Raw genomic sequence first — 27539 nt, 5'->3', positions numbered from 1 at the left:
AATAATGCTACTACTTTTGCTGATGGACTCTGTCACAACTAAGATGTAGCAAGAACTAATAGCAGACATGTTATTTCCTTTTTTGGTTTGTTTTTAATTAACAGAATTTACTTTTTAGAGCAGTTGTGACTTTATGAAAATTGAGTAGAAAATAAAGAGATTTACTTCCCAGATGCCCCACCAAGTTTCCTTGTTATTAACATCTCATCTTAGTGTTATACACGAGTCACAATTGATGAATCGATAATCATTTTGTTTCTTTTTAAAATTAATTTAAACAAGGAGTCAGAGAAATGTGTGTGTATGTCCATATTTGTCCAAGGAAAACAGCTGAATGTTTAAGGGTTACAATTTAGTCCCTAAAATACGATCTTTGCCTTAAAGCAGTGAGGTTACTGCCATGTTCACCTGTTTGAAATTGTGTTGTATTTGTTTTTTTTTGTTTTTTTTAAAGAAAGTCACTAAGATTTATATGTAACACTTATCATCTGCCAGGTATGTCATACATTATCTAATTTAATTCTTATAACTCTTGCCATTGTAAAGATGAGGATAATGAGACACAGAATGATTCAGTAATTTTCACAACGAAGGAAGTAATTGAGATGAACATTAAGTGTAAAATATATACCAAATTTAAAGTATTTAGTATAAAAAAGGTTAATTTAAGAATACTGAATACATCCTAATAATATAGTGGATATATTGAGTTAAATTATATTTTTAAAATTAAAAAAATTTTTTTTAATAACTTAATCCAGACAAATGAATTTTATTAAAAAAGTCTACATTTAAACCCTTTAATATTACAATTATCCTTGCTAATGGAAAAAGTATTCAAACCTTGATTTGAGAAGTACTTCCTAGATTTAAAGTGCCATGTTTAAATGCTGAAACATTAATGACATTTAACTTAATTCATATTATACAACATATATAAATGTTATACTAAATAAGAACATAGTAAGATAAATAACAAGACAAGATGTTATCAAAATGAAAAATTATGTAACTACCCATAAAAGGTTTGAAGCATGCACTTAAAAAGTGTTTGCACTAGTCAATTATTAAAGTTTTAAGTTAAAAGTTGAGATTGTTGGAATATCAATAAAGAAATTAGAGAAAGAGCTATTGAAAACTCAAGGACAACTTACAGTCTTACAAATAATGAGTTATACATTTTATTCTCTGAGTTTATGTTATGTAATAGATACAGCCCAGAAAATGAGAATGCAAAGAAATCATAGTCTTACATAGAAAGAAGCAAACTGAGTAAACAAATGTAATATGATGCACTTAGGTGTCACAATAGAACTAGCCAGAAGTTGAAAGTTTGAAATTATTTCAAAATAAAGTTTTTAAGAAGTATCTATCATTATCAAGTAGACTGGTAATAGTATAAGCAGTCTACAACAACTATTAAGTAAATGCCATAGATTACAGAAATAGTTTAGATTTGTTAGTACAATAATGATTCAAAGATGCAATGGTGATAATGGTTGACTCGTGGAAGAAAAAATAAAAACAAAGTTGCTATTATAAACTTCAATTTTATTTCAATAAAAAAAATCATTTTCTCTGGAATAATGTAGACTACCAGTGCTACATGTATTGCTTTTGCTGAAATCCCAACATAGGGAAGGTAGGCTTCTAGATTAGTATCCCTACATTAACTTCAGATCAATCACAATGATTTTAACTATTAAAAAGGCATGTAAATGGAGGAGGAGTTAAGATGACAGAGGAGGGGCCCCTCGGTGACTCAGCTGGTTATAGTATAGGGTTTCTCTCAGCTCAGGTCGTGATATCAGGGGGAGCCCCCCACTGCACAGAGCTCCCTGCTTCTGGCGAGCTTGATTCTCCCTCTCCCTTTGCCCTTTCCTGCCACCTGTGCTCACTTTTGCAGCGCTCTCTCACCCTCTCTCTCTCTCTCATATGTGTGTGCTGTCTCTCCCTCTCAATAAATAAAATCTTGAAAAAAAAAAAAGGACCCTAAAGTTGACTTGTTCCTAGAAAGCAACCACATAATTATCAAATTATTCTGAACACCTGAGAAATCAATAGGTGGAGTAGGGCAGTAGGGAACCCTAAAGTTGACTTGTTCCTAGAAAACCACAGTTATCAAATCATTCTGAACACCTGAGAAATCAATAGGTATGAGAAAACAAGTGCTGCAAGTCTACGAGTAGATACGTACTACCATTTGGAAGGTAGGAAATGAGACTTGGATCAGGTATGATATAGCTGAGGAGAAAGCAGCAGGGAGGGAACCTACTTAAGGAGGCTACTGCAAAGTATTACAAGCAGCAGAGTGCAGAATCAGAACTTTTTTTTTTTTTAATTTTATTTATTTATGATAGTCACACAGAGAGAGAGAGAGAGAGGCAGAGACATAGGCAGAGGGAGAAGCAGGCTCCATGCACCGGGAGCCCGACGTGGGATTCGATCCTGGGTCTCCAGGATCGCGCCCTGGGCCAAAGGCAGGCGCTAAACCGCTGTGCCACCCAGGGATCCCCAGAATCAGAACTTTTAGAAGGCTTCTACGATACCATACAAAGGGGCCTGGCTTAAAGGTGCTCAAGTGGTGAAATCCCAGGTATGAGGGCATGGTCTCATGGGTTAAAAGAATGGGTGGTGCCTAAGTGTGGCACTGTTCCCAGGCACAAGACCATGGAAGCAGGCTGAGGACAGGGAGTACAGGTGCCAGTCTGGCTAGTGTGGCCATAAACTGTCAACCACTGTGTGGTTGTGCAAACACTTTCCTGGGACTAGTGGGGCAAACGGCAGAGGCCTGGCAAGACATTCCTTGGGAGGAACGTGCGGGTTCTCACCACAGGAGTCCCTAAAATTTGGTTGGAGTTTTGGAACTCAGTTGCATGCCTGAGATAAGAACACTCATGCACAGGCAGGGTGAACACAGAATTCTGAAGGAAACCAAGAAGACAGGAGTGATTGACTGGTCTCTGTGAGGATGCACTGAAGGGTGGGTGATGGGAATTTTCATCTTCAGGGCTAAAGAGCAGAGCAGGAGCCATATTCATCCTGCCCATCAGCGCTGAGAGCCTTCAGGGAGCAAAACAGCACAACCTACTGGAGTCCAGAGCTGCTTACATGAACCCATGCCTCCCTGCACCATTATGGCACATTTCCATGAGGGCATGTCCACCTGAGAATCAGCACAACACACCCTTCCTCCAGATAACCAGCACAAACAACTCACTCACAGCAAGTTTACTGATCACAGAGGGCCACAAAGCTTTAGCTTGAGGGAAAAATAGTATCTAGCATTCACTGTATTTTTATTGTTTAGTCTTTATTATTATTTTCAGTTTTTTTTCAATATTTCTAATTTTTTATAATTCATAAGTATGTTTATTCTTTGTTTCCTTGCATATATATACATATATATATGTATATATGTCTAAACTGAATTTAAAACGATTATAAAGATATCAGCTGGGCTTAAAAAAACCATAGAAGACACTAGAGAACCCCATACCATAAGAAAGAACTAAAATTTAGGCAAGCTGAAATAAAAAATGCTATCATTAAAATGCAGTGCCAAGTGGAGACCATAAAAACAAGGACAAATGATTCAGAAGAGTGAGTCCGTGATATGTAAGTTAAACTTTTAAAGAAAGATGAAGCTGAAAAAGAAAGAAAAATATGTATTACATATATAACAATAAGCAATGTATCTGAAAAAAAATTAAGATCAGCAGTCATAAGACTACTACCTGGACCTGAAAAAAAGGTTAAACGACCCCAGAGAAACCCTTGCTGGAGAGATAAAAGACCTAAAACCTAGTCAGGCTAAAAATAAAAAGAATAAAAAAATAAAAAAGGTATAACTGACAAGCAAAACAAATAGGATATAATCACTATGAGGATTGAAGAAGCAGAGGAGAGGATAGGTGATATAGAAGGTAAAATTATGGAAAACAATAAAGCTGAGAAGAAGAGGGAACGAAAACTATTAGAAACTATTAGTTGAAGAAGGTAGATTCAGGGAACTCCGTGAAGCCATAAAGCAAAATAACATCCATATCATAGAAGTTCCAGAAGAGAAGAAAAGTAGGAAAAAGGAGCAGAAGGTATATCTGAACAAACTGTAGCTGAGAACTTCTCTAATCTGGGGAAGGAAACAGGCATTCAAGTGCAAGAGACACAGAGAACTCCCCTCAAAATCAACCAAAATAGGTCAACACCATGACACAGCATAGTGAAATTTGCAAAATACAAAGATAAAGAGAGAATTCTAAAAGCAGCTCGGGAGAAAAGGTTCTTAACCTACAACAGTAGACACATAAGGCTGGCAGCAGACCTGTCCACAGAGACCTGGCAGCCAGAAGGGACTGGCATGATATATTCAATGTGCTAAGCAGGAAAAATATGCAGCCAAGAATACCTTACCCAGCACGGCTGTCATTCACAATAGAAGGAGAGATAAAGAGTTTCCAAGACAAACAAAAACTGAAGGGCTTCGTAAATACTAAACCAGCCCTGCAAGAAATATTAAAGGGGACCTGTTGAGTGGAAAGAGAGACCTAAAGTAACAAAGACCAGAAAGGAACAGAGACAATCTACAGGAACAGCAACTCCACAGGTAATACAATGGCACTAAATTCATGTCTTTCAACAATTACTCTGAATGTAAATGGACTAAGAGCTCCGATCAAAAGACACAGGGTATCACAATGGATACAAAAACAAGACCCACTGATATGCTGCTCACAAGAGACTCATTTTATACCCAAAGACACCTCCAGATTGAAAGTGAGGGGGTAGAAAACCATTCATCATGCTGATGGACATCAAAAGAAAGCTGGAGTGGCCATCTTTCTATGAGACAAAGTCAATTTTAAACAGACTGCAATAAGAGCTGAAGACAGACACTGTATCATAATAAAGGGGTCTATCCCAACAGGAAGATGTAACAGTTGCAACTATTTATGTCCCTAACTTGGGAACAGCCAAATCTACAAATCAATTAATAACTAAGTAAACTTAAAAAACTCATTGACAATAATACAATAATAGTAGGGGACTTTTAATACCCCACTCAGAGCAGTGAACAGATCATCTAAGCAGCAGATCAACAAGGAAACAAGAGCTTTGAATGACACACTAAATCACACTAAATCACATGGAATTCACAGATACATACAGAGCATCTTATCCTACGGCAGCAGAATACACATCATCTTCAAGTGCACATGGAACATCCTCCAGAATAGATCACATACTGGGTCACAAATCAGGCCTCAACAAGCACAGGAAGATTGAGATCATACCATGCATATTTTCAGACCACAATGCTATGAAACTTGAAGTCAACCACAAGAAAAAATTTGGAAGGACCACAAATACATGGAGGTTAAGGAACATCCTATTAAAGAATGAATGGGTCAACCGGGAAATTAAAGAGGATTTTAAAAAATACATGGAAGCAAATGGAAATGAAAACACAACAGTCTAAAACATTTGGGATGCAGCCAAGGTGGTCCTAAGAGGGAAGTATTTAGCATTACAGGCCTTCCTCAAGAAACAAGTCTCAAATACACAACCTAACCTTACACCTAAAGGAGCTAGAAAAAAAAAACAGCAAATAAAGCCTAAATCCAGCAAGAGAAGAAATAAAGATTAGAGTAGAAATCAATGATATAGAAATAAAAAGAAAGATAGTAGAACAGATCAATGAAACTAGGAGCTGGTTCTCTGAAAAAATTAATAAGATCGATAAACCCCCAGTCAGACTTATCAAAAAGAAAAGAAGAGAAAAGAAAAGAAAAGAAAAAAAGAAAGAAAAGAAAAGAAAAGAAAAGAAAAGAAAAGAAAAGAAAAGAAAAGAAAAGGGACTCAAATAAATAAAACCATAAATGGAAGAGGAGAGATCACAATGAACACCGAAGAAATAGAAATGATTTTAAGAGACTATTATGAGCAATTATATGCCAACAAATTAGGCAATCTGGAAGAAATGGGTATGTTCTTAGAAATATATAAACTACCAAAACTGAAACAGGAAGAAATAGGAAATCTGAATAGGCCCACAAACAGCAAAGAAATTGAAGCAGTAATCAAGAACCTCCCAACAAGAGTCTGGGTCAGAAGGCCTCCCAGCAGAATTCTACCACACATCTAAAGAAGAATTAATACCTATTCCTCTGAAGCAGTTTCAAAAAGTAGAAATGGAAGGAAAGCTTCCAAACTCATTCTCAGTCCCCAAACCAAAGACTCCACCAAAAAAGGAAAATTACAGACCAATATCCCTGATGAAGGAACATGGATGCAAAAATTCTCACCAGGTTACTAACTAACAGGATCCAGCAGTACATTAAAAGGATCATTCACTATGACCAGCACGGATTTATTCCTGGGCTGCAGGGATGGTTCAATATCTGCAAATCAATCAACCTGATATACCAACATTAATAAAAGAAAGGATAAGAACCATATGATCCTCTCAATAGATGGAAAAAAAGCATTTGACAAAATATAACATCCTTTCTTGATAACAACCTTCTATAGACTAGGGATAGAAGGAACATGCCTCTACATGATAAAGGCCATATATGAAAGACCACGATTAACATCCTCTATAACAGAGAAAAACTAGAGCTTTCCCGTAGGGTCAGTCAGGAACACGACAGGGTTGTCCACTCTCACCACTGTTGTTCAACATAGCACTGGGAGTCCTAGCCTCAGCAGTCAGACAACAAAAAGAAATAAAAGGCATTTAAATCAGCAAAGAAGTTGTCAAGCTTTCACTCTTTGCAGATGACATGATCCTGTACGTAAAAACCCAACGACTCCACCAAGAATTGTTAGAACTGATCAGGAATTCAGCGTAGTCGCAGGATACAAAATCAATGCACAGAAGTCTGTTGCATCTCTGTACACCAACACTGAAGCAGCAGAAAGAGAAATATAGGAATCGATCCCATTTACAGTTGCACCAGAAGCCATGACTCCTAAGGAATAAACCTAACCAAAGAGGTAAAAGATCAGTACTCTGAAAACTATAGAACACTTATGAAAGAAACTGAGGGAAACACAAAGAAATGGAAAAACATTCCATGCTATTGGATTGGAAGGACAAATATTGTTAAAATGTCTGTACTACCAAAGGCAATCTACACATTCAGTGCAATGTCTATCAAAATAACACCAGCATTTTTCACAGAGCTGGAGGAAATGATTCCAAACTTTGTATGGAACCAGAAAAGACCCCAAATAGCCAAAAGAATGTTGAAAAAGAAAACCAAAGCTGGAGGCATCACAATTCCGGACTTCAAGCTGTATTACAAAGCCATAGCTATCAAGACATTATGGTACTGGCACAAAAACAGACACATAGGTCAGTGGGACAGAATAGAGAACCCAGAAACGGACCCCCAACTCTATGGTCAATTAATCTTCAACAAAATAGGAAAGAATATCCAATGGAAAAACAGTCTCTTCAACAAATGGTGTTTGGAAAACTGGACAGCCAATGCAGAAGAATGAAACTGGACCACTTTCTTACACCATATACAAAAATAAATTCAAAATGGATGAAAGACCTAAATGTGAGACAAGGAATCCATCAAAATCCTAGAGGAGAACACGGGCGGTAATGTCTTCGACTTCGGCCGCAGCAACTTCTTGCTAAACATGTCTCCACAGGCAAGGGAAACAAAAGCATATTGAACTACTGGGACTTCATCAGGGTAAAAAGCTTTTTCACAGCAAAGGAAGCAATCAGCACAACGAATAGACAACTTATGGAGTGGCAGAAGGTATTTACAAATGTCAAATCAGACAAAAGGCTCACAAAAGAGCAGTCACTATTGTCTCCCTAGTTTCCTTCCAATCTCTTGTGTTCACCCAGCTTGAGATTGAGTGTTTTTATATAAGGCCCTCTACCCTGATTGAAGTCTCCAAATTCTACAGACTCCTGTGGCATGAACTCCTGTTGTTCCTCTGGTGGACAGACAGAAAAGGGTCTTTCTCCATTTCTGCCTTTGGTAGGCCCCTGCCTGGATATCGGTTGTGGGATCATGCAACGGTTTGCAGTATGGAAACACTGAGCAGGTTACCGGCATCTAGACTCACTATGTTCAGCAAGCTTCCCCACTCCAATGCCTGGGAATTCTGCCACTTTCAGGCACCCTTTTTCTTCTTCTGACCCTGGGGATCTTGAGACCACACTGTGCCACCTGGGCCCCATTAAGCTCGGGAAGTGCAGAAGACTTCTAATAGTTCTGATTTTGTACTCTGCTGCTTATAATACTTTGCAGTAGGTTCCTTAAGTAGTCTCCCACTCTACTCAGTATCTTCTGATATATTACCCCAGATTTTCCTCCAATCTCCAAGTTATTTCACAGGTATTCAGAATGATTTGATAACTAGCTGAATTCCAGGAACTAGACTAATTTAGGGTGCCCTACTCCTGTGCCGTCTTAACTCCCTTCTCTGGTACCATATTTTAACCATTTTAAAATACATGATTCAGTTACAGTCCAGTGATGTGCAACTGTCACTACCATTTCCAAAATTTATCCATCACAGAAAGAAAATGTAATTAAGCAATTAACACCCCATTTTCCCATTCCCTCAGACCTAGTAACTACTAATTGATTTTTTCTTTATGAACTTGATTATTTTAAGAACCTCATATAAGTGGAATCATATGATATTTTGTCCTTTTGTGTCTATCTAATTTCTCTCAGCATAGTGTTTTTAAATTCCATCCATATCATAGCATGTATCTTGTATCTCTTCATTCCTTTTAATGACTGAATAAACCCCGTGTGTGTGTGTGTGTGTGTGTGTGTGTATATATATATATATATATATATACACACACACACATTTTGTTTATCCATTCATCTGTTAATGAATACTTAAAATTGTTTACATTTTTTGCTATTATGAATAATGCCATAATAAACATTGGCATAAGATATGAGTCTCTCTTTTTAATTCTTTTGGGTATATACCTGAGAGGTGGCATTGCTCAGTTATATGGTAATTTCAACTATAGCACCTCAAGCCCTGGCAAACAATTTTCCACAGTGGCTGTACAATTTTATATTATCCCAATCAAAGTGTTAGGATTCCAGTGTATCCACATCCTTAACAACAGTTGTTATTTTTGTGTGTGTTTTTAATGACCACTGAAATGGGTGTAAATTGGTAGCTCTTTTTGGTTTTGACCTGTATTTCCCTAATAACTAGTGACATGGGAATATTTTCATGTGTTTATTGGCTGTTTGTTTCATGTTTCAAAAGGATACATGCACCTGTGCATACTGCAGCATTATTTACAATAGCCAAAATATAGAAACAGCCCAAGTGTCCATGAATAAATGAATGGATAGAGAAGATGTGGCATACATATACAATGGGATATTATTCAGCCATAAAAAGAAATGAAATCTTGCCATTCACAACAATGTGAATAGAGCTAGAGTGCATTATACTAAATGAAACAAGTGAGTCAGATAAAGACAAACACCATATGATCTCACTTATATGTGTAAGTTAAGAAACAAAGTAAATGAGCAAAGGAGAAAAAACAGAGAGAGACTGAGACAAACCAAGAAACAGACTTAACTATAGGCAACAAACTGATGGTTACTAGAGGGGAGGTCAAGGAGGGAGATGGATTAAATATGTGATGGGGATTAAAAAGTACACCTTCCATGATGAAAAACAAAAATCTAAGATCATAAAAATTCATCCCTATGGTTTCTTATAAGCGTTTCATACTTTTCGCTTTTATATTCAGGACTTTGGTCCATTTTGAGTTAATTTTTGTATATGATATGAAATAGTTCTAATTAATTCTTTTGCACATAGAAATCCAATTGTTCTAGCAGCATTTGTTAAAGAGACTTTTCTTTCCCAAAGCTGTTGTTACAACCTTAATAGCACCCTTGTCTAAAATCAATTTCCCTTGAGTATGCAAATTTATATCTGGATCCTTGATTCTATTCTACTGGCCTATATAGATCTGTTTTTATAACAGTGCCACACTAGGATTCTTGATTCTATTCTACTGGCCTATATAGATCTGTTTTTATAACAGTGCCACACTGTTTTAATTAGTGTAAGCTTTGTAGTAAGTTTTGAAATGGGGAAATGTGAGTCCTACAATTTTGTTCTTTTTTTACAAAATTGTTTTGGCCATTTGTGGCCCCTTGTAATTTCATATGAATTTCAGGTATAGTTTTTATCGTGTATATTTTTAAAATACTGTTTGAATTCTGATAGGGATTACACTGAATTTGTAGATCACATTGAATAGCATTGATACCTTAACAGTATGAAGTCTTCCAGTCCATGATCATGGGATGACTTTCCATCTTTTAGCTATTCTTCAATTTTTTCCAGCAGTTTTGTAGTTTTCATTGTACAAGTCGTTTACCTCCTTGGTTAAATTTATTCTTAGGCATTTTATTTTTCAGATGGCATTTTAAATGGAGTTGTTTTTAATTTCCTTTTCAGATTATTTATTGCTGGTATATAGAATCAAGTGGTTTTTATGTTGTTCTTGTACTCTGCAACTTTACTGAACTCATTTATTGGATCTAATATTCTTTGTGGATTCTATACAATATTGTATATATAGGATCAGAGTTTAACTGTGGATAGAAATAGATTTACATTTTCCTGAACACTCTGAATGTCTTTTATTTCTTTTCCATGTCTAATCGTTTTGCTGGAACTTCAAATGCAATGTTCAGTATCAGTAGTGAAAATAAATATCCTGTGTCTTGTTCCTGGATTTAAAAGAAAAATGTTCAGTTTTTCATCACTGAGCATGATGTTATTACCTGTGTGTTCTCCATAAATGCCTCTTATCATGTTAAGGAAGTGCCCTGTTTACTCTTAGTTTTCTCAGTATTTTTATCATGGAGGGGTTTTGATTTTTGTTAAATGTATTTTGTGTCAAATGAGATGATAATGTGGTTTTTTTTTTCCGTTCTTTAATGTGTTATAGTACAGTGATTTTCTCATGTTGAACTAACCTTGAATTCCTGGGATAATCTTTTTTTTTTTTTTTAACAATAATTCTTTTTCTTTTTAATTTTTTTTTAATTTTTATTTATTTATGATAGTCACAGAGAGAGAGAGAGAGAGAGGCAGAGACACAGGCAGAGGGAGAAGCAGGCTCCATGCACCGGGAGCCCGACGTGGGATTCGATCCCGGGTCTCCAGGATCGCGCCCTGGGCCAAAGGCAGGCGCCAAACCGCTGTGCCACCCAGGGATCCCCCGAATTCCTGGGATAATCTTATTTGGTCATTACGTATAATCCTTTTGATATGTTGGTGACTTCAGTTCCCTATTATTTTGCAGAATATTTTTGCATATATATAAATATGTGTATATTTACATATATATTCATAATGGATGTTGGTCTGTAACTTACTTTTGAGACCTAGCAAGGTCATGCTGGCCTCATTATAGAATAAGTTAGGACATGTTCTATCCTCTTCAGCTTTTTAGAAGATTTTGAGAAGCAGTGTGGTTAATTCTTTAGATGTTTGGTATAATTCACCAATGAAGTCATCTGGTCCTAGATGGTTCTTTGTTGGTAGTTTTTTGTATTACAATTGAATTTCTTTACTTGCTATAGGTCTGTTGAGATTTTCTGTTCCTTCTTGTATCAATTGAGGTAATTCACATGTTTCTAGAAATGTCTATTTATTGAGGCTATCTCCTTTGTGAGCATACAACTGTTCACAGTATTCTTTATAATTCTTTAATTTCTGTAAGGTTGGTAGTAATTTTCCCACCTTCATATTTCACTAGTTTTTGTGCCTTCTCTTTTTTCTTAAGTCAATTTGGCTAAAAGTTTGTCAGTCATTTTAAAGAACAAAGTTTTGATTTTACTTTCATTACTGTTTTTCTATTCTTTTGTATTTCATTGGCCTCTATCCCAATCCTTATTATTTTCTTCCTCTTTTTCCTTTTCCCCTCCTTCTTTGTTTTATTGCCTTCTCTTTTGTTTAGCTGTTATATTCTTTTTCTTTGTAATGAATCCTTTTCATTTCTTTGTCATTTTCTGTTGTATATCTTCTAGATTTTTCTTTCTGACTTTCATGAGAAATACATTTAACTTCCCAAATTTACAACAATCTGGTTGAATTGATCATTTAACTTCAATAGCATACAAAAACTCTGCTGCTCTATGCCTCTGTTCTCCTCCCACTTTTCTGTTGTTGTCACAGCTGTGTTTGCTAGGTTGGGGTTTAGTTTTCACTTCTTTTCCAATTCTTCAAGGTATAACATTAGCTCACTGATTGGAGATGTATCTACCTTTCTAATTTTAGTATTTATAAATATATCACTCTGAGCAGTGCTTTCACTTCATCTCATAAGTTTGGTATGTTGTGTTTTTGCTTTATTCATCTAAAAATATTTTTCTAAGTACACTTATGACTTCTTTTTGAACCACTGGTTAACAATGAATTAATTTCCATGTATTGTGAATTTTCTAGTTTCCCCCTTTATTGATGTCTAGCTTTTTTCCATAGTGATCACAAAAGAGACTTTATATGATTTCAATCTTTATAAATCTACTAAGATACTTTTTGGTGGCCTAACATTTGGTTTATTATATAAAATGTTCCATATCTTCTTTTGTATATTATCAACAATTCTCTATTGAAGCATGACTATGCTTTGTTCCCCTAACTACTGTTAAGTATTAAATGTGATAATATACTTATTTCCTTAAGATAGTTTCCTTTAATAAATTTCTTATTACATGGCTTTTCTGAATAAATTAATCTACCTATGTAGAAAAAAATAAATTTGTATATAGTAGTTATTTCCATTAGTGGAAATATTCCAGAAAAAAAAAAACTGGTCCATATGTATTAGTAATAGTGTTTAAAGATAATTCAGAGCTGCTCAGAAATATTTAATTTTATCTCCTAACTCAAAATTGCTTCTCCTCCAGTTTTATCCAATTTTTGTTGTAGTAAATATTCATTAATCCAGTAATCCATCAGATATGTGGAAATATTCTTGGATGTCTTCCTCTTTTTTAGTTCCTACAACAATTAGTAACTGAGTCATATTTCTACTTGCCTTAATTTATCTCAATAATACCTATTCCTCTGCTTCTACTTTCTAATGTTAACAGTTTATAATTTCTAATCACAATTTCAATATTATCCTTATCATAGATGCACAAGTCTTACCTTTCTAATATGTAATTTTTGTCATGTCATATTACTTTAATTTATATATAATATCTTCTGAAATTTGATAAAACAACACCTTTTGTAACCCAATTTCTGATTCCATGTTTTTTCTCATTTCCTGTTACCCTTTCACAACATTTTTGTTCTGTTTTCATAAATGTATCAGGCAATCCCTTGCCCTATGTATTTATTGCTCCTATCCTAAATGCCCATCTCCATCCCTCAAACTCCTAATCATCCTTCGAGAATCAAATTCACTTTCAGAAGACTTACTCAGACTCTAGAATCAAATATAAGCACTTTTTCTATTATAAGTATTGCTTTATTCTTAACTGCATTCTAGGATTGGTTATTATTGATTGACTACTTACTTAGAGATCTGTATTCTCCATTAGATTATGAAAGTACAGATTACATTTTGAGCTGCTTTTGTAATGGACACATAGTCATCACTTAAAGCTTGGTAAATGAGAACACGTTCAGTGAATTAGTGAACGATGTGAGAGCTAGACATGAAAATTTTAAACAAGCTCTTCAGTGAATCCTTTGTTAAAAGCAATGTCTCCATTTTAATACCTTTTATTACATATTTTTATATACAGAATGTGGCATAAGTTGACTTCTATAAAATAAATCTTAGATGTCTTAGTTTGGGCAGTATTCTACTCAGAGCTTTCAACTTGACTGAAGAAGCAAGCACGAAATGTTAAGTGATTCTATAAGAAGTCCAACTATTGCCTCATACATTAATTTTAATAGATTAGCTTTGCTTAGACAGTATTCTAAAAATATTTTTATATTTTTATAAATATAAAGCATATGGCTTGGTCCGTGCTATTTTAGAAGTTATCAGATGTCACTTTAACATTAAGAAACATTAATTCCAAAAAAACCACATTAATTCCCCACCACCACCAGAAGATCATGTTGTCTAAATGATGCTAAAAATTATAATCCCATTAGAAAGTTTTTTCTCTCAAATATAAAAATGAGATTACTAGACTTAATTAACATATACATATATCCAATAAATTCCACAAGTGATTATTTTAGTCTATTTTATTCTATGCTTACTAAAATTCAAATCTAGAATTGCCTGGGTGGTTCAGTTTGTTAAGTGTCAGCCTTCAGCTCAGGTCATGATCCCAGGATCCTGGGATGGAGCCCAGCAGGAAGACTGCTTCTCCCTCTCCCACTTCCCCTGCTTGTACTCAGTCAAATGCATAAATAAAATCTTTAAAATAAATTCCAAGCTAGAATTGTTGCAATAAAGTATATCTCCTGGTAACATGGTTTAGCAAAGGTTTATTTTAAGATGTACAATATTAAGAAAACAAATGGTAAATTATCAAATCAAGAAACCAAGAGTCTTCTTTATTCGATTTATATTTCTGCCACTGATTTGTCCTAAATGTTTCATTCAATAATTATTTCTTTCTCATAGAACTTTTTGATTCATTAAAAATTTGTTAAATGCTACTAAATCACCAGGTGACTCAAATAAATGACAATTTTGTAATTAAAATGACCCTAAACTCATCTAAAATGGGAAGTATTAAACACTGTTTAGGTCCAACCATAATCAGTTGCACAAAATATAAAATGCTAATATATAGATCAATATTTCAAAATATGGTTTTTTAGGAGAAGTCTATGAATCAGCAGTTCTCTAAATTTTATTTCCTCAGGGGATGTTAAGAATTTTTAGGTTTTAATATCGCAATTTCAGAGTGAAATTGTGACATTCAGAGAAAAGACATGCTTTAAGAAAAAAAGTATATCTGAGCACAGCTGGAAATACAATATCATAAAAGCAAACCATCTATGAAATTTTCATAGATTCTAAAGAAGTATGCTTTTATTCCATTTTGAAACAGCTAAATTTCTAACTGTACTGCGTAATAGAGAAAAACATAAACCAACCTTGAAGGTGGATGCATGCGGAAGGACCTTTAGTCTGCTCTTATTTGAACAATAACATAAGTATGGAAATCAGATATTAAATCAAAAAAGATGGTAAAAAAAGTTGGGTTAAGAGAAAACTGTGTTTAAAAAGTTTGAAAATTCCCATGTGAGTATCAAACAATTGACTAAACATCTCATTATGCAGTACTAGCAGAATACAAGATCTTTTAAAAGAAAAAATATATAGGTACAAAAAAAACCAAAATAAATTTATATTATAACATGTCTAACCTAAGAGAGAAATGTTTTGAGTATCACTTTGAGTTTGGTGAATAAGGAAAAGTATATGAATTATCGCTAGCTATAAAATACTAATGCTATTTTAAAAAGTTACATTTTTTTTCCTTCTAATTGCATTAAAATTATTTTCTTCTTTGTGGACCAGCATTATTAGGTAATGACCAACAAAAAAGGTTAAGGAAGTTAATCCAAATAATGTCAGTATGAAAACCTTGTATGTACAATGATCAGTTTCCTTATATAAGTGGTCAAAATTGCAAAAATGTAAAGATACCTCTGGCACCGTGACAATAAAATGCTCTTTAGTCGTATTTAGAACTCTAACTTAAGTGATTTGTCATTTCCATAGAGGAAGAGGATCATGACCTAGAAAATATACTATCAAAGGGGCTCCCCAAATTAGATTTCCTAATATTTGTTAGAGAGCAAATCTAATACTAGCACTGATTTTTCTTATATCTGATATTTGTGGTACTCAATTATGCCCATGTATGTCTTCATGCAAAGAGATGGTGGAAGAAAGGGAAAAAATGCCTTTAATCACAAAATATATGACAATTTTTCTAATGTGTCCAGATAATAAGTCATATCTAGAAAAAACTACACAAATATAAGCCTCTTGAAAGGAGGATCCATATTTTACCCATTTTTTTTCATTCTATATAATATCTAGAATAATATCATGCAGTTACATATACAGATGAATGTAGGATACCACCATGCTTAATCTCGTTCTTGGAGACATTCTTCGTAACTCTAATTAGCTTATTAAAAGCAGTGGCAAGTTGTGTAATAAAATGTTGCAAAGGGCAGAAAGAGCTAACCAAGAATATAATACCTGGCAAAATTATCCTTCAGAAATGAAAGAAATATAGAGACTCCTAGACAAACAAAAGCTGAGGAGTTCATCTCTACTAGACCTGGCTTACAAGAAATGCTGAAGGGAATTTTTCAAGTTGAAACAAAATGATGCTAAATAGCAACATAAAAACATAATACGGTACACAACCAATTGATAAAAATAAGTATATAGACAAATACAGAATACTGCAATAGTGGAGTGTAAATCACTTCTAGTTTAAGAATTAAAGTTAAGACCTAGAAGTGTCAATGCTAACTTTAAATACAAGAATGTGATGGATATACAATATAAAAATGTACATAAAAATATAAATACAGATGATGTAAAAATGACCTCAAATAACAAAGTGTATGAGGGATGGAGAAGTAAAAGAGTAGAGTTTTTGCATACTACTGAAATTATGTCATTATCAGCTTAAAATAGACTATTATACGTATGTTTTATGTAAGCAACATGTAGCCACAAAGCAAAAACCTATAGTGGATAACATGAAAGGAATGAAAGCATATCACTACAAACATCATGAAATTATACAGGAAAACAAGAGAAGAAGAAAGGAAAAAGAACCTAAGAAAAAAATCAGAAAAAAATTAACAAAATGGCAGTTTCAAGTCCCTAACCATCAATAATTATGTTAAATGTGAATGGATTAAACTTCCCAATCAAGTAACATACAGTGATTCTATGGATTAAAAATGGATTAAAAAAAAAGATCAGACTACATGCTGTCCTCAAGAGACTCACTTAAAACCAGGGATACACATAGACTTGAAGTGAAGAAATGGAAAAAGATACTCTATGTTAGTGGTAACCAAGAAAGAACAGGGGTGACTAGTTATTCAGACAACATAGAATGTAAATTAAAAACTGTCTTAAGAGACAAAGAAGGACATTATATAATGATAAAGGATCAACTCATCTGGAAGATATAATAATAATAAATACATCTGTATTCAACATAAGAGTGCCTAAATATGTAAGGCAAACATAGATTTGAAGAAATAAACAGCCTATGATATAATATAACAGAGATTTCAATATTTTACTTTAAAAAATAGAACATCTAGACAGAAAGTTAATAAAGAAACATTGGACTTGAAAAACATTATAAGCCAATGGGACCTAACAGACATATAGAACATTCTACAATAGCAACAAACTACACTTTGTTCTCAGGTGTACACAGAACATTCTCCAAGACAGATCACACATTAGGTGATAAAACAAGGCTGAACAAATTTTAAAGTATTGTAATTATAGCAGGGATCTTTTCTTACCACAATGGAATGAAGCTAGAAATTGGTAAAAAGAAAAAATCTACAAATATTGGAAATTAAACAACACGCACTTGAACAAGCATTTCACCAAAGAATAAATCAAAAGGGAAACTATAAATTATCTTAAGAAAAATGAAAAGGAAACACATAGCAAACCAAAACTGAAGGGATACAGAAAAAGCAGTACCAAAAAGGAGTTTTGTAACAATAAATGGTACTTTTAAAAAGAAGAAAAATCTTAAACAATCTAATATTATGCTTCAAGGAACTAGAAAAAGAACAGACTAAACCCAAAATTAATCTGAGGAAGAAAATATCAAATATTAATGCAGAAATAAACAAAGTAGAGAATAGGAAAGCAATAGAAACACTCAAGGAAACTAAGTTGGTCATTTGAAAAATATAGACAATTAGCTCGACTGAAAAGAAAAAGAAACAGAAGACTCAAAATTAGAAATTTAAGAGGAGACATTACAACTGATACCAAAGAAACAAAAAGAAGCTATTTTGAACATTTATATGCCAACAAATTGGGTAATATAGAAGAAACACATAAATTCCTAGAAAGGTACAATCTACCAAGTCTGAATCATGAAGATTAGGAAACTTGAATAGACCTATAACTAATAAATTGATTGAATCAGAAATGAAAAGTCTCTCAAGAAAGAAAAGCCCAGACTAGATGTCTTTACTGGCAAGTTCTACCAAACATTTAAGAAATAATTAACTAACCTTTCTTAAGCTCTTCAAAAAACAGAACAAAACTAAAGGAAGGGGCACACTTCCAAACTTACTGTATGATGCCAGCACTACTCTGACATCAAAGCCAGAAAAGACACTACAAGAAAAGAAAACTACAGGTTAATAACCCTGATAAACAAAGATGTAAAAATCCTCAATAAAATACTAGCAAACCAAATTCAGCAGCACATTAAAAGGATAGACATCATGACCAAGTGCAGTTTATCCCTGGGATGCAAAAATGGTTCAATATGTCCAAGTCAATTAATGTGATACACCACAATTCCAGAAAAAAGGATAAAAATCATGTGATCATCTTAATAGATGCAGAAAAGGCACTTGTTAAAATCCAACATTCTTATGATAAAATTCTTCAACATACTGGGTATATATAGAAGGAATGAACCCGAGTAAAATAAAGGCCATACATGAAAAGTACACAGCTAACATGATACTTATAGTGAAAAACTGAAAACTTTTCCTCTAAGTTCAGGAATAAGACAATGATGCCAACTTTCACCACTTCTATTTGACATAGTATTGGAATTTCTAGCCAGAGCGATTTGGCAAGAAAAATAAATAAAAGGCATAGAAACTGGAAAGTAAAAAGTAACATGTCTCTACTTGCAGATGACATGATCTTGTGCATAGAAAACCTTCAATATAACAACAACAAAAAAAGTTATAAACTAATGAAGGAATCCAGAAAAGTTGCAGGATATCAGATCAACATTAAAAAGTCAATTGCATTCTATACACTAGCAACAAATTACCCAAAAATAAAATTAAGAAATCAATCCCATTTACACATCAAAAAAAATAAAATAAAATACTTAGAGGTAAACTTAATCAAGGAGGTAAAAGACCTGTATACCAAAAACTATAAAGCATCTCTAACAGATACTTAAAAGATGCAAATAATTGGAAAAGACATCTTGACTTCATAGACTGGAAGACTTATTATTGTTAAAATGTCCATACTACCCTCAAAACATCTTCTGAAAAAACAAAAACAAAAACATCTTCTGAGAAAGAAATCTAGAGGACAAAGTGAAAGAAGAAGAAACGGCCAGTTCTAAGGGACTGCTGACATTCAGGGGTAACGGCCACAGAATTCTTTCAGGAGGAGTGCGGATGCCTAAATTGCGTTCAGCAGGAATTATACAGGGATGTGATATTAGATAACTACAGAAATCTCCTCTTGAGTCTCCTTGTGTCAAAGCCAGACCTGGTCATCTTTTTGGGGGAAAGGAAGTAGCTCTGGGATGTGAAGAGAAAGGAGATCGTAGCCTTACATTCAGTTATATCTTCTCATGACATCCTAGGATTGTTGTAAAGAAGATTTTATTTCATAAAGTGCTTTTGGGAATATATGGAAGCTGTGGCTCTGAGAATTCATAGTTAATTAAAGACTGAGAAGATGACAGAAGGAAGTGAAGGGCAGAAAGAATGTTATTACAGATATAACTAAATTGGGACAATTATCCTTAATGGAATCCTTAGTGCCAGAAGAAATAGGGAACCTAAGACATTTAAGGAAAGACCCCACTTTAAGACAGTTAATGTTTGCAGAACAATGTCTTTATGAGCACAAAGACCCAACTCCATTTTCTATTTTTATTTATTTTTTAAAAAGGTTTTTTGCTTATTCATTTGAGAGGGGTGGGGAGTGAGAGCATGAGCAGGGGGGAGGGTCAGAGGGAGGAAGAGAAGCAGACTCCCTTCTGAGCAGAGAGCCCAGTGTGGGGCTCAATCCCAGGACACTGAGATCATGACCTGAGCCAAACACAGATGCTTGACCAACTGAGCCACTCAGATGCCCTAACCATTTTTTTAAACATACATATTCCCTGAAAAGAAATTTGGAAATTCTGGAAAGTCACCTATTCCATGCTGAAAGTAATGATTTGAACCATTTGAAATACAGGAAGGGTCATTAAAACATTTATGAAAATTAGAAATTTAAAAATGAATATAAAAATTCTAATTGTAATCACTGAGGGTTCATTATTCTGCTACCAACAAATAATACCTCCTTATTCCAAAGTCCCTAATTTTGATAAACATGGGAGAGTGTTTATCCAACTAACAGTGTTCAATTGTTATCACATACATAATTTGGAGCAGTATTTTATGTGTAATGAACTTAGTAAGGCCTTTTGTGAGGACTTTATCTTCAATAATTATTGGGGTGTTTATAATGGAGACAGAATTTATAAATGCAATGAATCTGGGAAAAACATTAACAAGGGTCAAATCCTAATAAACTTGAGAGAACTCAGTTTCCAGTATTATTATAAAAGAATAACTGTTGGAAAGTTTTTTTATTTAAAAAAATCCTTAAAAAATAATAAAATAAAATAAAATAAATACCCATACTATCCAAAGCAATTGACAGATTAATAAGCATGATCCTTATCAAAATCCCAGAGGCATTTTTTTATGGAAATAAACAAAAAATCCTAAAGTTAATATGAAACCATAAAAGATCTCAAATACTCAATCTTGAGAAAGAACAAAGCTGTATGCATCACATTTTCTGATTTCAAAATATATTACAAAGATACAGAAAGTAAAACAATATAGTACTGGCATAAAGACAGACATATATACCAATGGAAAAGAATAGAGCCTAGAAATAAACCTACATATATACTGTCAACTGTTCTTGACAAAGGTGCCAAGAATACACAATGGATAAAGGATAGGCGCTTCAACAAGTAAAATTGCATTTTTTAATAAATAATTTGAATGAGGGAAAAAGAGTAAAAAAGAGAGAACTTACGGATTTGAAAATATTTAAGAAATACATCAAGTCAAAATTTTGTTTGGATACTATTCTAACAAATCAAAAGTAAAAATAAAAAAGAAATATAAGACAAATCAGGAACACTTGAACATACACTGGGTCTTTGACATTAATATTGGTTATTTTTAGGTATAGTATTAATATTGTTTTTTTTAGGTAATGGTATTATGCTCATTTAAAAAAACTAAAGTACTTTGGTCTTTGAAAGACACATACTGATATATTTGTGGATATAATTATTTGATGACAGGAATTACCTTGGAAATAGTCCAGTGGTATATGTGGAGAGTGGGGGTAGAGATGAAACAGATTTGGCCAAGAATTATTAAATGTTGGAGAGGTGTAATGGGTACATGGGGATTTCTTATACTACTCTCTTTTTGAATTTTTACATGATAAGGTTTAAGAATGAGAAAAAAAAGAATGAGAGGAGAGGAACTGTATATAGAGAGTAGAAAAATATTTTATACTATAAAGGGAAGCTTTATCATATATATGTTTAAAGATTTATTTATTTATTTATTTATTTATTTATTTATTTATTTATTCATAAGAGACACAGAGAGAGAAGCAGCAGGCAGAGGGAGAAGCAGGGAGTCCGATGTGGGACTTGATCCCGGGACTCCGGAATCACGCCCTGTGCCTAAGAAAAACGCTCAACTGCTGAGCCACCCAGGCGTCCTGGAAGCTTTATTATAAAGAGAAAAAGATAAATAGGTCAGTAACTGGAAATTAAAAAGGCACCAAAAGATATCTTTTTATGGGAAAATACCAGCATGTTTGTATGTTAATAAGAAAAATCAATTGAGGGATATCTGGGTAGCTCAGTGGTTGAGCGTCTGTCTTCACCTCACGTAGTGATCCCAGGCCTGGGGATCAAGTCCCATATCAGGCTCCGTGTGAAGAGCCTGCTTCTCTCTCTGTCTGTGTCTCTGCCTCTCTCTGTGTGTCTCTCATGAATAAATAATTAAAATCTTTAAAAAACAAAAGTGAAAAGAGAAAAGTATAAATTCAGGAGACTGGAAAATTGTGGGAGCTATATCTTTGGGTGGGTGAAGGATAGAATTTTGTACACAAATGGATGGCTTGACCTTGCTGAGAAATTTGCATGATTCTTTCATGTATATTCATCAGTAATAATACATGAGAAGATAGATTGCTTGAATTCAGATGCAGGGAAGGTAAGTGTGATGAAAACATAGGGAAATTCTCTTTTGTTTTTTTCTTTTCCATGACACAAGATGCAAAGTCAGAAAATAAGAGAGAGAGGACTGAGGAGGAGGTGTTGGGAGATTTGAAGAGGTAGAGGAATATGGTGGAAGAAAGAATATATTAGTACAAGGTTTGGCAAAATCTGACCTGCTGTCTGTTTTGTAAATAAAGTTTTATGGAACAGAGTCACATTCATTTGTTTATATATTATGCCTATGGCTGCTTTTGTACTTGTATAGCCAAGTTGAATGGTTATATATGACAGAAACCATATGGGCCACAGTCTAAAAATTTTATTACCTAGTACTTTACAGAATAAGTTTCCAACTCCTAGACTAGAGAAATAAATCATTAGGGTGCATGAAATAGCCCAATATGAAGTTGATGATCATGGAATGTAAGGACAGAGGTATATATCTTCAGTTATATTTTGCTACATGGAAGCAATCCGAAATAGATGGAGAGTGAGATTTAATTAGCTTTATGGATCAGCCAAGTGTATTAGTTTCTTGTAGCTACTTTAACAAATCACTACAAACTTGGTAGCTTAAATCAATAATAATTTATTCTCTCATAGATCTGTAGACCAGAAATCTGAAATCACTATCACTGATTCAGAATACTCAATCACTGAAGCCAGGGTGTCAATAGGGCCACATTCTCTACGGAGGTTCTAGGGCACAATCTGCTCTTTGTCTTTTGGGCTTCTGGGCCTCGGTTTGTGGCCACATAACTCCAATTTCTGCCTCCTATTCACATTGCCTTCTCTTCTGTTTTCTTCTCCTTTAGTCTGTATGAAATCTTTCTCTGCCTCACTGATAAGGACACTTGTGATTGGACTTAGAGCTCACCCTGATAATCCAAAATAATTTCCCATCTCAAAATCCTTAATTTAATCAACTGCAAATACATGTTTTCATTATAAGGTAACATTTAGAGTTCTGGGGATTAGTAACATTGGGTGACTATTATTCAGCTAAGCAAATACAATGAAACAAGAGAGGGTCATGAAAATTAAAGATGTGTTGAAGGGAGTAATTATAAAGATTGACAATAGAATGTAAGTTGGGTAAGGAGGGAAATGAAAGGGATAAAGATTTAATCAAAGGTCAATGAATTAGAAGCCCCAGTGAAATCAACCGCAGTTGAGTTTTAAGAGGGAGTTAGAAAAAGAGAGGGTGACTGCAAAGAGGGATGATTTAAGTAAATATTATAGAATGGTTATAGTTATTAGCAATGTAACAGCCTAGGGTATGACCTCTAGATTGAGTGATTCAGGAGGGACGAATAACAACACTGGATGAAAGGGGGGCAAAGGAGCTGGGAATCCTGAGAATCCTTTTATTTCTCCCACTAATTTTTTTAAAGATTTTCATTTATATATTTGAGAGAGAGAGTGAGTGAGTGGAAGAGAGAACACAAGCAGGGGGAGGAGCAGAGGGAGAGAGAGAAACAGAATCCCTGCTGAGTAGGGAGCCCAGCACAGGGCTCGATCCAGACTCTGGGATTATGACCTGAACCGAAGACAGACACTTAACTGACTGAGCCACCCAGCTGCCCCCCACTTTAAACTTCTATTAATATTTTGGAATACCAGTGTTTCATCAATACAGAATGACAAATGCAGAATTAATAAATATATACATCTTAGTTACTATTGACAGTAGAAAGTTGTGATAACTGCATATGACATATTACACAGTAGAAGAAAGGCTGGAATAGATTTTTGTTCTAATTCTTTCCAGAATAACTTTCAGGGTTTACCAGTTTCATCAATACTAAAGGTAATGCATAACTAAAGGAGATCTTACGTTGCATCAAATATTTAAAATTATTTTTTCAAAATATATAAGGGATAAAATCATAAATCGTAAGCATATTCTTCAGGAAGGAAAGGAATAAGAATTAAAATTTGGTTTCTTAACTCAATTTCTTTAATTTCATAGATGCTCAGTATTTTTTTAAAAATAATGTCAATAAATACCTATACATTATCTATATTCTTCAGTCTTAGGACAGCATAATACCTCTTCAGCCTCATCTCCCTGTATTATTGCTTCCTGTACTCTAACACAATGCACTTAGTAAATCTCAAACAATTCAAAATCACATATAGTTGCCCGAAGATCCAAGCCTTCTCACATATCCACATCTTAGTGTACAATGTTCTCTGATTGGTCCGCTTGGCAGACAGCTATACGTCTTTTAAAACCTAAAGGAAAAGTCCGTTTTTCTGGGAAATTATTTTGCACATGCCTCTCTCATCCCTTCAATATTCCTTCCCTCTTGTATGGTTAAACATGAACTCTTCTATTCTGTATATAATGTGTACCTATTTCTATTGTTTATTTTACAAATCTATACTATAATGTGTTGTTCTACCCATTACTGAAAGAGGGGTATTGAACTCTCTAGCTGTTATTGTTGAATTGTCTATTTGTCCCTTCAATTCCTTCAGTTTTTGCTTCTTTTACGATGTGATTCTGTTAGATACATGTATGTTCATAATTGTTAATTCTCCTTGATTAATTTTTCCTTTTATCAATGTAAAATGTCCCTCTTTATAACTTACTGCTTATATAACTCTTTCCCCTTAGAGAACTGTGAAAGTCAGAGATAGTTTCTATATTATAAAACTTGGCCTACTGTGTAGAATAAATAGGTGTAAAACAAATGTTTTTAAAATAACACCTATTTTAACTTTTAATAACCTACAAGATAACACAATTTTCAATATTAATCTATTCCAATGCCCCCCAAAATTGTGTACTTTTTTCTTTATTATTTTTTAAAGATTTTATTTATTTATTCATGAGAGACACAAAGAGAGAGGCAGAGACATAGGCAGAGGGAGACGCAGGCTCCCCGCAGACAGCCCGACATGGGAATCCATCCCAGAACTCCGAAATCACGCCCTGAGCGAAGGCAGATGCTCAACCACTAAACCACCTATGCGTTCCTTTTTTTCCTTTATAATAAATAATAAAAGTACTCATTTTGCAATTATACTATTTTTGTTGTATTTGGTCTATATACCAAACAAATGATCACACTTCAATATATAGCAAGTCTATGCACTACCTGGCTAAGTCATTATTCAGCTTTCTCTTTAGTAAAGTAAAAATTTGTAGTAAAAAAAAATTATTATAAATTTGATTTTCTAAATCTTTGCATAATCTTGTGCTCTTCTCTGAATTATCTTTATTTTTTTATTTTTTTTCTTCTGAATTATCTTTAAATTCCTCAAATAGATCCATATTCTAAATTAATGAATAATTTTCAGTTACATATCTTTATTTATATCGTTTTTAAACTTTATTATCAATTTATAATGCCTTATTCAGCATAGCTATTAAATATTTTCCTGATATATGCAAGTATCCCTTCTTTAGTCAATCTCAAATATATTACTGACAAGTATTTTTATTCTGTAATCCTCTGAGCAACTACCATGTACAAATATTGTTATATGCTACTGGGAAACACAAAAAAAACTGGTAGAATTTATTATAAATTTATGCTATTTAAATGCAGCTTAGATATGACTGCTGCTCAATGGCCATTTGGATGATAACATAATAAGCTCACACATTACTTGTATATATAATAGCAATTATTCTAAATTTCCATTTTTGCCCAAGCTTTTAACCCATGCCTATCTCTCTTCCTTTTATAAGTTTTCCTTCTTTCTTACTAAAAAGACAGAAGTTACTTATAAATTCTATTTCTCTATGTTCAATCCCAGAATTAATCTGTATTTTCATTTTTCTCTTTTATTCTTTCTGTAGTTAAAGAAAAAATCAGTGAGTCTACAATGGAACAAATCTATAGGATGATCATCTCTCCAGTATTCCTTTACAGTCTAGAAATTCAGAATACCAGGGAAAATAGCCTAGCTAGTAAGCAGAAATATGAAAATGAAAAAATCACAGGGAAGGAGACCCCACTGTGGCACTGAATGTACTGTTGAAATGGCTGATCCTGGTGTTTGGGCTTATAACAAAGTCAATATAAAAACTGAAGGAATTAAGACTCAAGGAACTGGAAGTAATAATAAGGCAGAACATGTTTCTGAGAATAACAAAACTGGAGGAGGATCCAAATAGATGTGGTCAGAAAAAAATTCTGAAAGTTAATATCCTAAGGGTATACAGATTTGAACTGTGTAAATCATACATTACTTGAAATCAGTATGTAAGACAAAAATGGGTCTAAATTGCCCTTAAAAATCCCCTACAAAGACTCAACTTTGGAAATTTACATTCTGTCTTCCTCAATATTCTAACTCTTAACAGACATGGTTTTCCTTTCAGAATCAGAACAGACCATTGTGTCTTTTCTGTGCCAACAATGAAGAGGCTGGTTTGAGTTATAGGCTATCTTGTACCAATAATATATGTTTTTGAATAACAGAATTTTAGTCAGTTTGACCAGATGCTCAATTATAAGAGGAATTTAATGACTTATAATCAGCTAAAAGGATTATCAATTCAAGTCTCTCGTCTCATACTCCAAGGGATAAACAAATTGAGTAGAATGCCAACTGAATATCCAAAATATTTTAAATAATACATTTCTTTTTGAACGTTTGATTTGATATACCTAAGTTAAGAGTTTGTATGCTGTAACTCTATTATAAAGACAATAATGGAACTAGAGAAGGACAGGATTAGAAACAAGGAGAGAGACTAAGAAGCTATGTTGGAAGCTATCAATACGTTTGCTGAATTTCCCTAAAATGGCAGAAAAGATTGGAGTTAAATAGGAAAAATACAATTTCTAAAGTCATAAATCATTCTGGACTGGATAAGCAGAAAGGAAAATTAATGAAATTTTTCTCTTTGTCTTATTGCTTTTCAATAAAAGCAATATTTTATGTACACACATATAAAATTTATCTTGGTTCTTGAATTTGTGGACTGATGCCTTGCCTTCAATTTTTATAAAATTCTCAAACAGCAATTTTTAAAAATTGCTTCTATATCATTCTCTCTCTAAATTTCAAAAATTTTTGCCATGTGTTATATGTGTCTTAGGATCCATCTTGATTTGGGCTTTTATTCTTTGTTTTTCAATGTGCCTATTGCCTAATGAACTTTCCTTGTTCATTTATTTCTTTTTCTCTGACAAATCTTCAATTAAATATACCTAATGAATTTTTCATTTCATGTAAAGCACCTTTCACTTCTATACTTTCCATGTGACTTTTTAAGAATAATGGATCGTAGAT

General features: G+C 33.8%; 1 protein-coding gene and 1 long non-coding RNA gene across 13 annotated transcripts in view; one reads left to right on the top strand and one right to left on the bottom strand.

Annotated features, from left to right (window-relative positions):
* Positions 1-27539, bottom strand: part of GPHN (gephyrin) — a 620043-nt gene that overhangs the window by 344147 nt on the left and 248357 nt on the right. The gene's annotated exons all lie outside the window — the stretch shown is intronic.
* Positions 1-27539, top strand: part of LOC144320766 (uncharacterized) — a 53635-nt gene that overhangs the window by 11592 nt on the left and 14504 nt on the right. The window lies entirely within an intron of this gene.

The sequence above is a fragment of the Canis aureus genome, chromosome 9 (genome assembly GCF_053574225.1).
Source record: "Canis aureus isolate CA01 chromosome 9, VMU_Caureus_v.1.0, whole genome shotgun sequence".
NCBI lineage: Eukaryota > Metazoa > Chordata > Mammalia > Carnivora > Canidae > Canis > Canis aureus.
The sequence above is the reverse complement of the archived record's forward strand: the minus strand, read 5'-3'. Positions and strand labels throughout refer to the sequence as shown.